Genomic DNA, 14,425 nt, shown 5'->3' with positions numbered 1-14,425 from the left:
TATCACCCTCACCTTAATCTCTTTCCACCTATCGCATTTCCAACGCCCCTCCCCCTAGTCCCTCCTCCCTACCTTTAATCTTAGCCTGCTTGGCACACTCTCCTCATTCCTGAAGAAGGGCTCATGCCCGAAACGTTGATTCTCCTGTTCCTTGGATGTTGCCTGACCTGCTGCGCCTTTCCAGCAACACATTTTCAGCTCTGATCTCCAGCATCTGCAGTCCTCACTTTCTCCTAGCAGCCTTTAATTTCAGGCTCAGGATGTGAATTCAGCTGCTGACCAAAGTTCTGCTGTGAGTCTTGACATGAGTGGCAAGATCCTCCCCCCCCCCTCCCCATCCCCCCACTCCTCCCCCCCCCGCAACCCCACCCCCAAAATAGCCATCAGGAGGTTTGTGCAGAAACTTGACATTCAATTATCAAAGTCCAGCAACATCACCATTAGCAGTATGGGGAGGGGATTCCTCAGTGTTTGTTTTGTTGCATGATTGGACCTAATGACCTTTGTACTAGAAGGTAGTTGTACTCCTGTCTCTGTATCTTTATTGTCTTGGTGGCATGCTGATATAACAAGCTCTAACCTTTTCTCTTGTAGACCTTTATGGGCCATTGGGTCGGTTGCGGTGAAGAGATTTTTTCCAGCTCGTCTTCGGATTCAGGTACTTGTAAGAGGAAGAGATGTAAAGCAACTGGAATGGACTCCAGAAGCTGGGGTTACTGTTCTCCATCAAGTGGAGAGAATAATAGAATCCTGACAGTATGGAAAAGGGTCATTCAGCCCATTGAGTCCACACCAACTCTCCAAAGAGCATCCCACCAGCCAAGAATATATACAAGGATTCTTTCCCCACAGCTGTATGTGGCAAGGCATTCCAAAGTCTCACACCCCTCAAGGGAGAGAAGAAATTCCTTCTCATTTCAGTGTTATATTGGTATCTCTTAATTCTGAGACTATGTCCTCTAGTTCTAGACTCTCCCATCAGGGGAAACATCCTCTTAGCATTTACTCTGTCAAGCCCCTTAAGAATCCGATATACTTCAATGAGATAAGAGAGCTAGTGAGCTAGAAGGTCTAGGGTCAAGATCCCACTTCCCCAAATTGTGTCATAGTCTGGCTGAACAGGGCGATTAAATCTATAAAGGGTGTTGGCTTGGCAAATATTTTAAAGGCAAAGTAGGGTCAACTTTGGAGATCTGGCAAATCCTGGGATTAGTTTTTATATTTCATGATATGGGTTATGAGCGGATTAATCTTACCAGTATCAGATTAATCTTACCTGTATCAATCAAGTGGAACTTCTTTCCATTGACCTTAATAAGCTATTTTATTATACTAGATACATACGAGTGTACACTAACTTTCCATCTCCCCTCCAGTAATTCCTTAGCAGCAACAACCTCTAAGTTCAAGTGTGACATGAGCTGCCCAGAATTTTAATTTTACTTCTGTAACTTTTTGCAGTGCATGCTTTAAGACCTTCACAGATCAAGGTTGTTGTGAAGTTGGGAGATGCACTAACTGTGAGTAATGTCGCTTGGTTAAAATGGACTTGAACTTAGTCTTAGTCTTATTACTTCTGTGCATTGTGTTGACTGAGCGTAAGATGGTAACTGGCTGTTTCCTTGTAGGAAGACCCTCCGCAGCTCAGTGGACATTTGTCAAGGTAATGGTTACATTTTCCTACTGAAAACTGGTACTCATTTTAGTTTTCCCTTCTCTTTACACATGTAATTGTGAGAAGAGTAAGCAGATATTTCAGGTCTTTCTGATACTTAATTCAGTGAGTGTACTTTTGACTGCAGTTCCCAGAAATGGTGACTAATACTAACCATTGTGTTTTGGGTGTCCTTTCCACTTAACAGCAGTGCGTAGCTACATGCATTAGCAAAACCATAACATTCCACACCTAGGACAAGGCCAGCAGCTTCATGAAAACACCATCCCAATCAATATTCCCTCTGAGCTACACAAATCCTGATTTAGAGCTTACCGGTGCAGGTAGCATTGTCAATGAGCTGGTAATCCAGAGGGCAGGGTAATGCTCTGGGCCATAGGTTCAAATCCAATTGTGGCAAATGGTAGACTTTGAATCTAATGAACAACTTAAACAATTCAGTATTTATAAAAGAGAGTTAGTCTAATGATGACCACCAAATTCCCACTCCACCATTCCATTAAACCAGGGGATCAATCCTTCATCAGTAAAGAGTGCAGGAGGGCAAGTCAGGAGTAGAACCAGGCAACTGTTAAAATGAGATGTCTGCCCAGTGAAGCTACACAACAGCATTACTCTCACATGCCAAACAGCATAAACAGCAATTGATAGATAGAGCTAAGAGATCCCACAACCAACAGATCAGATCTAGGCTCTATAGTCCTGTTCTGATTGGTGATCGACAATTGAACAACTCACTGGAGAAAGAGGCTCCACAAATATCCCCATCCTCAATGATAGAGGAGGCCAGCACATCATGACAAAAGAGAAGGCTGAAGTATTCGCAGCAATATTCGGCCTGAAGTGCTATGTGGATGATCCATCACTACCTCCTCAGCGCCACAGACATCAGTCTTCAGCCAGTTCAATTCACTCCATGTGATGTCACAAAATGGTTGGAGACACTGGATACTGCAAAGGCTATGGGCCCTAACAACCAGCAGTAGTACTGAACATTTGTGCTTCAGAATTCCCACCCTAACAGCATTGTTGGGTCCACCTAAGCACATGGATTGCAACAGTTCAAGGAGTCAACTCACCAATACCTTTGCAAAAACAACCAGGAATGGGGAGCAAATGCTGAGCCAGCCAGCGACGCCCATGTCCCACTAGTGAACAAAATAAAACTAGCTGTGCCCCTTGACAAGAAGGTACCTACCGACAAAGTGGGAAATTGCCCAGGTCTGTCCTGTACACAAAAAGCAGGACAAATCCAACCGGGCCAAATACCAACCTATTTGTCTTCTTTTGATCATACGCCAAGAGCTGGAAGGGGTCACTAACAATGTTATCAAGTAGCATTTACTCAGCAGTAATCTGATCACTGGTGCTTGGTTTGACCCATGAGAAGTAAGCCTTTCAACCCATTGAGTCTGCTCCACCATGCAATAAGATCATGGCTGATTTAATAATCCTCAACTCCACTTTCCTGCCTTTCCCCATTACCCTCAATTCCCTTAATCATTGAAAATCTCCCTATCTCAGCCTTGAGTATATTTAATGACCGTTTTCCAGTGCCCTCAATGGTAAAGAATTCCACAATTTCATTATCATCTGATGGATGAAATTCTTCCTCATCTCTGTCTTCACTTGACAACCCCTTATTCTGAGATGATGTCCTCTAGTCCTAGACTCTCCCACAAGGAGAAACAGGATGCAGGTGCTGCATGTTTGACCAGCATACCCTGCGATGCTCCCTAAGAACCTCGTATGATTCAACAAAGTCCCGTCCCATTCTTCTAAATGCTAATGAGTACAAGCCCTAACTACTCAACCTCTTCTCACAGGACAATCCCTCCGCACCCAGAATCAATTTAGTGAAATGTCTCTAGGGGACTAAAACTGTTCACAGTATTCCAGCTGTGGTCTAATTAGTGTCGTGTCTAGTTTCAGCAAGATTTCCCTATTTTTACATTCCATTCCCTTTGAAATAAAGGTCAATATTTCATTTACCTTCCTTATTGTCTATTAAACTTTTATGCTAGCTTTTTGTAGTTTATGCATGAGGATTCCAATGCCATTGCTTTCTCCATTTAAATAGCATTCAGCTCCTCTATTCTTCTGCAAAGCACATATTTTCCCACATTAAGAATTAATTTAATTTCCACCACTTAGCTCCTGATCTCATTTCAGTCTTGGTCTAAAGAAGAACAGAAGAGCTGAATTCCAGAGGTGAGGTGAGAGTGACTACCCTTGATAACAAGGCAGCATTTGATCAAGTGTGGCACCAAGGTGCTGTGGCAAAACCGGAGTCAATGGGGATCAGGGACAAACTCTCCACGGTTGGAGCCAAGTTCAGCACAAAAGAAGATGGTTGTGGTTGTTGGAGGTCAGTCAACTGAGCTCCAGGATATCAATGCAGGATTCCTCAGCGTAATGTCCTAGGCCCAATCATCTTTAGCCTGTACATCGATGACCTTTGCTCCATCATAAGGTCAGAAATGGGGAGGCTCGCCAATGATTGCACAATGTTCAGCATCATTCATGATTCATCAGATACTGAAGCAATCCATCTCCAAATGCAACAAGTTCTGGACAATGTCCAGACTGACAAATAGCAGCTTTGTGCTAGGCAATGATCATTTCCGAAAATATATTGCTGGAAAAGCGCAGCAGGTCAGGCAGCATCCAAGGAACAGGAGAATCGACGTTTCGGACGCACTCCCCCAAGTCCCTCCTCCCTACCTTTTATCTTAGCCTGCTTGGCACACTCTCCTCATTCCTGAAGAAGGGCTCATGCCCGAAACGTCGATTCTCCTGTTCCTTGGATGCTGCCTGACCTGCTGCGCTTTTCCAGCAACATATTTTCAGCTCTGATCTCCAGCATTTGCAGTCCTCACTTTCTCCTCCAATGGTAATTTCCAACAAGAGAATCTAATTATTTCCCTTTTACATTCAATGACATTATCTCCACTGAATTCCCCCATAATCAATATCCTAGGGGTTAACAGAAACTAAACTAAGCTTGCCATATAAATAGTGTGACTACAGGTCAGAGGCTAGGAATACCACAACAAGTAACTCAGCTCCAGACTCCCCCAGAATGACCATCATCTACAAGGCACAAATCGGAAGTATGATGGAATATTCCCAATTTGTCTGGATGGATGCAGCTCCAACAACAAACTTAAGAAACTTGGCACCATCCAAGACAAAGCAGCCCACTTGATTGGCATCCCATCAGCCACTTTAAATATTCACTTGCTCCATCAGCAATATATAGTGGCATCACTGTGTGCCATCTACAAGGTGGACTACAATAACTCAGCAGTGTTCCTTTCACAGCACCTTCCTGTGATCTCTATCAGTGAGAAGGACAAGAGCAACAGAAGTATGGGAACACCACCCAGCAAGATTTCCTCCAAGCCATAGACTTTTCTGATTTGGAAATGAATTGTCATTCCTTCAGTGTCACTGGGTCAAAGTCCTGGCAACCGCCTTCTTAATATCACTGTGGTTGTACGGACTCTGTGTGGACTACAGAGTTTCAAGAAGGCAGCTCATCACCACCTTCCCAAGGACAATTAGGGGTGGGCATTCTATGCTGCTCTAACATGTGGCACCTGCATCCTGTGAAAGAATAAAATAGAGATGTTCCCATGCACTTTATAGCCAACTTATACTTTTGAAGTTACCGTTGTAAATCCCACAATCAATAATGTGGTAACAAATAGATCATTTTGGGATATTAATTGAGAAGAATGGGGTGTGTTCCAATTCCTATCTAAGCGCAATAACATTTGCTTCCCTTGCATAACAAGAGCCTATTACCTTTACTTGAAAAATATTCACTCACTCCACCTCCATCGCCATCCGAGGAAGAGTTCCAAAGTCACACAGTCCTCTGAGAGAGAAAAGATCTTCAGTTCAGTCCCAAAGGGCAAACCCTTATGTTAGAACAATGCCCCCTACTTCTGGACTAACCCACAACAGGAAACATCCTTTTCACATTTGTATCAACTGTATTAATTGTGGTTTCACTTATAGACAATGAAACTGTGGAGTTAGTTGGTATGCTTTTCATGGCTAACTCTGGAAATAAATGTAGTGATTGGCTCCAGTGCCATCATTCACTCATGGACTTTCTGATATGCAAAATAGGATAAAATAAATAGCTGTTTCAGAGAGCTAGAATGGGCCAGAATGTGCTGCTTGGCCTCCTTGTTTTCTTTATGGTTCCATGATGGTAATTTAAATCAATTTTGTTTGTTTTCTGACTACAGCAATGAGAAGGATCCAGGTTCTTGGATGCCAGACTCCTTGCCAGGTATGTGTAATGAGGAACCTTTTGCAAGTTAAAAAAATTGTCATCATATATTTCAACAAATGTGTGATGGGCCAGCTCTGTTGAGATCTCTCTTACCTCTGGTTTGGGCTTGTATTGGGCTTGTGCTCCTCCCAAGGTTTCATACTCTATGTAGCATGCAAAGGAGTGTCACATCTTTGGAGATGGTGACCTTCAAATAAAACTTCAATGAAAGTCTTGTCTGGTTTCTTCAGTGGTTCCAATAGATATTCAAAAAATCCTCACACTACTCAAAGAAGTGCAGTGAATTCTCCGAATATATGGGTGAGTATCTCTCTCTCTCTCACAAACACTATCAAGAGACAAACTAACATGACATCCACCTTTGCAGCAATAGTGAGAGCTGCTGGTGTTTACAAGTTTGGGATTTAGGGTTAAACACGAGATTAAGCTGTGAATTTTTTGATCAGTTGTTATGACAGTGGTTATCCACTGTTTCAGTGAATGAAACATTGAATTGGGTGGCACGGTGGTTAGCACTACTGCCTCATGGCGCCAAGGACCTGGATTTGATATCAACTTTGGATGACTGTCTGTATGGAGTTTGCATGTTGGTTTCTTCCAACATTCCAAAGATGTGCAGGCTGGGTGAATTGGCTGTGCGAAATTGCCCATAGTGTTCAAGATTGCGTAGGCTAGATGTATTAGAGTCATGAGTGTATTAGAAGAACCTGATGAAGGACTTTTGCCCAAAACGTCAATTCTCCTGCTCTTCAGATGCTGTCTGACATGTTGTGCTCTCTCGATTCTAATCTCCAGCATCTGCAGTCCTCACTTCCACCTAGGTTAGGTGTATTAGACAGGGGCAAATTTGGGTAGCGGGTGGTTACTCTTCGGAGGTTCAGTGTGGACTGGTTGGGCCAAAGGGCCTATTTCCACACTGTAGGGATTCTCTGATTCTATGACTGGCTCCTATTGATTGTTTTGGCCTTGGAAGTCTATGACAGGATTGTCATAGAGCCATAGATGTTGACAGCACAGAAAAGCTCCCATCGGCCCAGCTCGTCCAAGCCAGTTAGCAGTAGCCACCTAACTATTCTAATCCCGTTATCTAGCATTTGACCCCTAGCCCTGTCTGCCTTGGCACATCAACTGTACATTTAAATGTTCCTTAAACGTTATGAGGGTTTCTGCCTCTACTAAACTTACAGGCATTGAGTTCCACATTTCCACCACTGTCTGGGGAAAAATATTTAATTATTCTAATACTCCTGCTCCTCATCTTAAATCTATGCCCCCGATCACTTACCCCTCCACCAAGCAGAGAAGCTCCTTCTTGCCCACCTTCTCTGTGCCCCTCATAATTTCATGCATCACAATCAACCACCCACCATCCCTCTTAGTCTCCTACGCTCTACAGAAAACAGACTCAGTCTACCAAATCTCTCTTTGGAACAAAAACCTTCCAGCCCAGGCAGCATCCTGGTAAAACCCCTCTGCATCTTCCCCAATGCAATCACATCCCTCCCAGGATATGGATTCAAGCCAGAATACTCAGACCCTTTAGCATCATGGTAGCCCACAAACCCACCAAGACACTAAAACAGCAGCTAATGAACTTGAAAGACTCTATACAGACAAGAAGCAAAACTAATGTCATTGACAAAGTACCTTGCAAGAACTGTAACAAACACTACATTGGACAAACAGGCAAAAGAACTCGCCACCAGGATATATGAACATCAACTAGTCACAAAAAGACATGATCCACACTCACTAGTATTCTTACATACAGATGAGGAAGGACACCACTTTGACTGGGACAACACATCCATCTTAGGTCAAGCTAAACAGAGACATGCACAAGAATTCCTAGAAGCATGGCATTCCAACAGGAACTCTATCAACAAACACATAGATTTGGACCCCATTTACCACCCCGTGAGAAAAGGGACAGGAAATGACATCACCAACCCAAGGATACCCAAACACATAATAGAAAGTGGGCTGCACCACCAGTGCTTCATCCGGAGGCTCACTGAAAATATCACCTAGTATGGTGATGAAACATCTGCAAATGAACCTTCCAGCTAGCGAGCAAACCTACATCCAAAATAGGAATGGTTTAGAGGGATATGGCAAATGGGACTGGATTTATGTAGAATATCTGGTTGGCATGGGTGAGTTGGACTGTTTCTGTGCTGTACAGATCTATGACTCTATGTACTATGATTAGATCCATAAAAAACGTTTGATAAGATGCCACATCAAAGGTTATTGTGGAAATTTAAACCTCATGGTGTAGTGGTAACATAACAAGCATGGATGGAAAATTGTTTGGCCAACAGGAAACAGAGAATAACCACAATTGACAGTTGACTGATGCCATGAATGAAATTGTATTAGGCTCATGTCAGCAGACAGATGTAACTGAACCAGAAATCGCAGATTTGTATTTATGAGTTCTGGAATATTTCAGTGTGATAAAAAGATGTACAATCTTTATATTAACAATATGAATATTATAGTATTATCACAATGGATTACAGTTAATATCCTTGTTCATGTTTTAAATACGTAGATATTTTGAAATCATTTAATCCTGGCGTGATTGGATACTCCTTAGGAAATGGAAACCATGCCAACACCTCATTGGATCAATCTGTTGTGAGAGCAAAAGATGGGTAGGTTGACTCTTTCTATTAGAGTTCTCTCTGAGTGCTTTAATCTGTGTATTGTGTCTGAAAGTTCTTTTGAAATGAGCAAATTGAATCTATTTCTTCTCTTTACCTGACTGTGAGAGGCATGTGCTGTAGACCCAGGATCCCAGCACTATTTTGGATGTAGGTTTGCTCACTGAGCCGGAAGGTTCTTTTCCAGACGTTTTGTTACCCGACTAGATAACATCTTCAGTGGGCCTCAGGCGAAGCAATGCTGAAAATTCCTGCTTTCTATTGATATGTTTGGGTTTCTTTGGGTTGGTGATGTTATTTCCTGTGGTGAAGTCATTTCCTGTTCCTTCTCTCAGAGGGTGGTAGATGTGGTCTAACTTGATGTGTTTGTTGATAGAGTTCTGGTTGGAACTCTACATCCAAAACCTCAACCTGAGCTACAAATCTTCTCAAAACTCGTTAACCTCAGCACTCTGCTAACTTGTAGCCACACTCTCAAAATGCCACAAAGAGTGAAAATAAAGCTTTCCTGTCAATTTTCCCCCTTTCCCTGTGGAAAGACTGTGAAAAGATGAGGTTTTTTTCCAATTCATTCACAGAATGAGGGCATTACTGGCTAGGCCAACATTTATGACCCATTTCTAATTGCCCAGAGGGCAGTTAAAAGTCAACCACAGTGCTATGAGTCTGGAGTCACATATAGGCCAGGTAAGGATGGCAGTTTCCTTCCCTGAAGGAAATTAGTGAGCCAGATGGGGCTTCCTGACAATCAATAGTTATCATTAGATTCGTAACTCAAAATATTTATTGAATTCAGCTGTCATGGGGGGATTTGAACCCAGGCACCTGGAACATTACCCGGGTCTCTGGAGCAACAGTCCACTAGACTATTGCCACATACAGATACACAACTATTTAAAGGATTATAGGTAGTAGAATAAGCTATAAGAAGATTAATAAAAATCAGTGCGTACAATCTCTTAGTCTTTTTGATTGGATTAATATGCGACTGAAAGTTGAAGCTCTCTATACCGTTCAGCAGATCCATTTACCCTCGCCCTGTATGTGTTTGACCTACATAAAATATCCAAAGTGGGAAATTTCCCCATTTAAGACAGAAATGAAGAAACATCCTTTTCTCTGAGAGTTGTCAATCTTTGGAATTCCTTTCCTTAAAAGGTTGTGGATTCTGAATCTTTAAATATTTTTAAGACAGAGGTAGATAGATTCTTGATTACCAGGGATGAAAGTTTATTGGGGATCTGCAGGAATGTAGAATTGAGGTTAAAGTCAGATTGACCAGGACTTTATTGAATGGAGGAGAAACCTCAAAGGCTTGAGTGGCCACTCTTGCTCTCAAATATTCCAGCGGCGACAATGATAAACATTAAAGTTAACTTTAAAAGATCAGGACTGGTTGATGATGCCCTGAAATACAAAACATTTTCACTTGGTCACAGTATTTTCTCTGTACAGTCAACCCTGAAAGTATCGATTTTTTTTCCATGATCTGACCTAACATTGTTGAATGGAATAATTAAGAAATGTGCTTATTTCAGGGAATTACCACGGCTGGCTCAAAAACTGGTGACCAGTTTGAAAAATAACAGAGTAAGTGTTTTGAAGTCACCTCATGATTATTAGTAACTAATTAATTCATGAAAAATTTCTTTGCTTCCACCTTTAATCAACTATGCCCCCCAGTTAATCATATATATCACTGTGCCATAATGGTGAACTGTGGGAAACTCATGAGAGATCTGAGCTAGCAAGTAGATCAGTTGCAGATTATTAAGCACCAGGCATATGAGTGTACATGGTTTAGCTTCCTGTATCAGAGAATCTCAGAACAACACAATGATGGAGGCTGTTCAGTCCCATGACAATGCTGGCTGTTCAGTAGAGTTATAACACAGCTCTTGTCAACCCTGTGTCCACTTTCTTTGGGCTTAGCAAGGGAGAAGGCTTCCTATGTAAATTTATGTTTTCTTTGGTGGAATTTCAATAGATTGGTGTTTGGTGTATTACAAATGCACTAAAGAAATAAACATTGTTCACTTTATCTGTATTATCTTTCATTAACATAGTTCCTTTAAAGTTGAAAATGTGTTGCTGGAAAAGCACAGCAGATCAGACAGCATTCAAGGAGCAGGAGAATCGACGTTTCGGGCATGAGCCCTTCTTCAGGAATGAGGAGAATGTGCCAAGCAGGCTTAGATAAAAGGTAGGGAGGAGGGACTTGGGGGAGAGGCGTTGGAAATGTGATAGGTGGAAGGAGGTTAAGGTGAGGGGCATAGACCGGATTGGATGTGGGGGCAGAGAGGTCGGGAAGAAGATTGCAGGTTAGGAAGGTGGTGCTGAGTTCAAGGGTTGGGACTGAGACAAGGTGGGGGGAGGGGAAATGAGGAAACTGGAGAAATCTGAGTTCATCCTTTGTGGTTGGAGGGTTCCTAGGTGGAAGATGAGGCGCTCTTCCTCCAGCCATCGTGTTGCTATGGAGGAGTCCAAGGACCTACGGAACGTTTGCGGAAGGTTTCAGAGAACACCTCTGGGACACCCGGACCAACCAACCCAACCACCCAGTGGCTCAACACTTCAACTCCCCCTTCCACTCCACCAAGGACATGCAGGTCCTTGGACTCCTCTATCGCCAGACCATAGCAACATGACGGCTGGAGGAAGAGCGCCTCATCTTCTGCCTAGGAACCCTCCAACCACAAGGGATGAACTCAGATTTCTCCAGTTTCCTCATTTCCCCTCCCCCCACCTTGTCTCAGTCCCAACCCTTGAACTCAGCACCACCTTCCTAACATGCAATCTTCTTCCTGACCTCTCCGCCCCCACCCCCACTCTGGCCTATCACCCTCACCTTAACCTCTTTTCACCTATCGCATTTCCAACGCCCTTCCCCAAGTCCTTCCTCCCTATCTTTTATCTTAGCCTGCTTGGCACACTCTCCTCATTCCTGACGAAGGGCTCATGCCTGAAACGTCGATTCTCCTGCTCCTTGGATGCTGCCTGACCTGCTGTGCTTTTCCAGCAACATATTTTCAGCTCTGATCTCCAGCATCTGCAGTCCTCACTTTCTCATAGTCCCTTTAAAGGCCTTGTTTCTGGACTTACTTCCCTTGTAGTCCATTCCTTTTACACTTTAGATCAATCTTACTCTCTTTTTCAATGTATATCTATATCACAGTGTGTGGGGAGAGCAATGCTAAATGGATTGGTGCTGGATTTCCTCAGGATGCTATCCTGCAGCTCATTGCAGGATAACTCTGCATTGACACCTCCTGACTTAGAGGGATCAATATGTGGTAACCTGTTTCAGAAGGAGGAAGTGGGTAAAAGAATAACTCTGGGTGCTTCCCTGCAATGACACCTAATTCTGGGGGAATCACCAACACCATTTTCTGACATTTAGTTTGCACTTTTAAAGTTCCAAAACACCTCATTGGAGCATAACTGCAAATGTGTTGCTGGTCAAAGCACAGCAGGCCAGGCAGCATCTCAGGAATAGAGAATTCGACGTTTCGAGCATGAGCCCTTCATCAGGAATAAGAGAGAGAGAGAGCCAAGCAGGCTAAGATAAAGGGTAGGGAGGAGGGACTAGGGGGAGGGGCGATGGAGGTGGGATAGGTGGAAGGAGGTCAAGGTGAGGGTGATAGGCCGGAGTGGGGTGGGGGCGGAGAGGTCAGGAAGAGGATTGCAGGTTAGGAGGGCGGTGCTGAGTTGAGGGAACCGACTGAGACAAGGTGGGGGAGGGGAAATGAGGAAACTGGAGAAATCTGAATTCATACCTTGTGGTTGGAGGGTTCCCAGGCGGAAGATGAGGCGCTCCTCCTCCAGCCGTCGTGTTGTTGTGTTCTGCCGGTGGAGGAGTCCAAGGACCTGCATGTCCTCGGTGGAGTGGGAGGGAGAGTTAAAGTGTTGAGCCACGGGGTGATTGGGTTGGTTGGTTCGGGCGGCCCGGAGGTGTTCTCTGAAGCGTTCCGCAAGTAAGCGGCCTGTTTCACCAATATAGAGGAGGCCACATCGGGTGCAGCGGATGCAATAGATGATGTGTGTGGAGATACAGGTGAACTTGTGGCGGATATGGGAGGATCCCTTGGGGCCTTGGAGGGAAGTGAGTGTGGAGGTGTGGGCGCAAGTTTTACATTTCCTGCGGTTGCAGGGGAAGGTGCCGGGGTGGAGGTTGGGTTGGTGGGGGGTGTAGATCTGACGAGGGAGTCACGAAGGGAGTGGTCCTTGCGGAACGCTGATAGGGGAGGGGAGGGAAATATATCCTTGGTGGTGGGGTCCGTTTGGAGGTGGAGCATAAACCAACTTTGAGGCTCAGCTGAAGATATTAGGACAGATGGTCAAAAGCTTGCTCAAAATAAGTAGATCTTAAGGACAGTCTTAATGGATAATAAAGATAATAATGGATAATAATAATGGATAATAATGGATAATAAGGATAATAATGGAGTCAGGTGTTACTAGGGGACATAGCTTTAAATTAAGGGGTGGTAGGTATAGGACAGATGTTAGGGGTAGATTCTTCACACAGCGGGTTGTGAGTTCATGGAATGCCCTGCCCGTATCAGTGGTGAACTCTCCTTCTTTATGGTCATTTAAGCGGGCATTGGATAGGCATTTGGAAGTTATTGGGCTAGTATAGGTTAGGTAGGATTCGGTCGGCGCAACATCGAGGGCCGAAGGGCCTGTACTGCGCTGTATCCTTCTATGTTCTATGTTCTAAAGACAGAGAGGTTGATAAAAAGAATTCCAGATCTTTGCAACTTTGATAGCACAGCTACCAAAGGTGGGCTGAACCTCAGCAAGCAAATCTTAAATTTAAAAAAAAACTCCTCTATTATATGGGCAGATTACCTAGCTAAGAACATTTCTGATTCTCTCTGTGATAATCAACGGGATTGTGCTTTGTAAATTTGTGCATACAGTTCGATTCTAGATGCAGATTAGACTCTACAAAAGCAAAATCTATGCTTATGGCAAGTTCAAAATAATTCACATTAATCATTGCTTTGTTTTACTTCAGCTCATTAATTTCCAGAAGGATTGGAAGCTGATCACAATTTTCCTTGGCATTGCTGACATGTGTGCCTATTGTACAGATGAGGTACTGTGCAAAATAAAAAAGTAATTCTCATTAAGTAATAATTTGTTTTTATGATTGCAAGGTAGTTTTTTTTATCAGAGCAATGTGTTTCAGGCACAACAAAAGAAGAGGCCAAATTAGACTCTGTAATAATCAAGGAGGCAGACTTGGCTAATAATCCAACAGTAAGGGAATATGTGCTCTTCCCAAGATCAAAAGAAAACTACTGAGAGTCATGAACACAGCCCAGTCTCTCACACAAAACAGTCTTCCATCCATCTTCATCTAAACATCCTACCATCTCGGGAAAGCAATTGATATAATCAAAGACCCATCCCACTCTAGTTTTACTCTCTTCCACACTGTTCCATTAGGGAGAAGAGATAAACATTTGTCTTCATGTACAAACAGATTCAAGAACAGCTTCTTCACCACTGTTATCAGACTTTTGAATGGACGTCTTTAATGTTAATGTTGATCTCTCCCTACACCTTCTTGGCAGCTGTAACGTTGTATCCTGTCCTGTGTTCTGTCACCCTGATGCACTTGCACAATACCATCTGTCTGTAAAGCACCTAAGAGACCATTTTTCACTGCACCTTGGTACACGTGACTGTAATAAATCAAATCAAATCAAATCAAATTAAATCTGAAATATGTATCTAACAGTGAACATGATGCACAGTTAAATA

At 43.3% G+C, this 14,425-nt stretch overlaps 1 protein-coding gene across 1 annotated transcript in view; it reads left to right on the top strand.

Annotated features, from left to right (window-relative positions):
- Nucleotides 1-14,425, top strand: part of LOC132835161 (phospholipase B1, membrane-associated-like) — a 154,984-nt gene that overhangs the window by 72,659 nt on the left and 67,900 nt on the right. The window lies entirely within an intron of this gene.

The sequence above is a fragment of the Hemiscyllium ocellatum genome, chromosome 3 (genome assembly GCF_020745735.1).
Source record: "Hemiscyllium ocellatum isolate sHemOce1 chromosome 3, sHemOce1.pat.X.cur, whole genome shotgun sequence".
Lineage (NCBI taxonomy): Eukaryota > Metazoa > Chordata > Chondrichthyes > Orectolobiformes > Hemiscylliidae > Hemiscyllium > Hemiscyllium ocellatum.
Note: the sequence above shows the minus strand (reverse complement) of the source record. Positions and strands in the feature narration are given on the sequence as shown.